We start from the raw sequence: 1,994 nt of genomic DNA, 5'->3' as shown, positions 1-1,994 counted from the left end.
CTTCCTTGCTCTTAGCAGAAATATGCCATGGACATGTAAATCCAATTCACTTCGCGCTGTTCTAGGAAAAAATCATCTAGGTTCAACAGGATGAAATGCTACCTTCAGGTGTGAAAATATCAGGCTTACATGTCCTTTTTAACTGAAAAGCTCTGTCATTGTAGGACGGCCACACTGACTACACCATTGGGCCACCAAGATGACTAAGACTGACCTCAACTCACAAATGAGTAAGGAAAGAGACAACTAATGAAACATGATTAAATGCTGCATAGAGTTTGTTTTTTTTTTTTTTTTTTTTTTTTTGTTAAGTGATTAGAGCTTAGAGGACAGAATTGGGAAAGGCTTCCCAGAGGGTGTGACATTTAACCCAGGTCTTAAAGAATAAGCAGGTGCTTTCAAAAGACAAGTGAAGAAGAGAATTACAAATGGAAGGGACAAGCTTAGACACCAAGAAGAAGGCATAACAGAGCAGAGCAGAGCAGGTTCGGTAAACAATGAAAGGTTGTGAATGGCACACAGATTCTGTACAGGAACCTTAATCACTCAAGCCGGAAAACAACTTTCTTCCAGGCTCCCACCCCACCCCTTTCTTCCCCTCATCAGGAGCCAGTTAGCTAATTCCACCCCAAGCTGTCGCTTAAATCCTCTCCTGTCCATTCCACTACTACACCTCCCCCAACTTTTGCCTAGAATATTCCAAGTTTCTCAATTGGTCTTAGATCTCCCCACTTCCATTCCAGCGTACATAGTCACTGAAATGATTTTTCCAAAGTACAAAACACATCAAACCACTTGCTTGCTTAAAATCTCATCTGGTTCTCCAGCACTTATGAGATAAAGTTCTTCCTTGGCATGATGTACAATTCCTTATATGATTATGACCTTAAGCAACTTCCTAACTATTTAGGAAGTTAACTGTAAGTTAACTTCCTAACTTACAGTCCCTGTAAGACTGAGGAAACAATACCCTTTCGACCTCAAAGAGTTGTCTTCATATTAAATCAGTAAGTGCTATGAAAAACTAGAAGTCCTATTTCACAGTTCTTCAGCAAAATGTGTATGTGGAGAGAAATTTCACATGCAGATAGAAATTTGACTCATTATACATTATGATGACTCAATTTTGACTTTACACTATGCTATATATGGATTGACAATTTTAAATAGCAGAATCACATTTTACATTTAAGAAATATAAATACACTTTGGCATATCATCAGAAATAATTTGTTATTGCGGATATTGAATTATTAACCCATATGATGATTTCAAGGTTTGAGATGACAATTCCTGGATATTCATTTACCTGAAAGATGGAGAAGACCAAACAATACATCACTTTAGTCTGTAGTAAATCCCCAGAAGACAATGGAAGCTGATGTTTCACAGACTATGGGCATTCCTTACACTACACGGTCTCATACCAACTTTCCACGACACCTGTCTTACAGTGGACCCTCCGAAGGAAGGCACCCATTGCTGACTGGATTTTCCCTCAAACCACTTAACAAGGTATTTAAGGGAGCCAACAAGGTCAAGACCAACAGTTTCTAGGTTCTTTACCCGTCGCATCACCAGTAACAAGCACAGATGCTGCGGATGTGACTGGAGCATACAGCTCTGGCTGAGAGCTGGGGACACAAACCACCTCTGCACCTCTAAGACGGGCAGCCAGCATCCGGGCACCTTCAAGACTTCATGCATCCCTAATCTATCCTCCTGCAGCTAAGACAGATGGATGGAATCAAGAAGTGAAAGGGCCTTTTAATACTAAAAGAGCCACCTCAAGTCCTTTTCCTGCCTCAGTGACTGCCACATTATGTCATCATGTTGATGGGGACCTCAAGGCTTCTATTCTGAATTCTCAGATGTTGCGCTTAAGAATTAGGACCTAGAGTTCTCTGGTTAGTTCTAAGTAACTACCTTCTACACAGCTGCCTTCATGGCGGCCACTAAGCCCCAGTGTGGCCCCAGAACCTCGGACTTCAAGA

This window comes from Eschrichtius robustus, chromosome 20 (genome assembly GCF_028021215.1).
Source record: "Eschrichtius robustus isolate mEscRob2 chromosome 20, mEscRob2.pri, whole genome shotgun sequence".
NCBI lineage: Eukaryota > Metazoa > Chordata > Mammalia > Artiodactyla > Eschrichtiidae > Eschrichtius > Eschrichtius robustus.
This window is presented reverse-complemented; position numbering follows the sequence as displayed.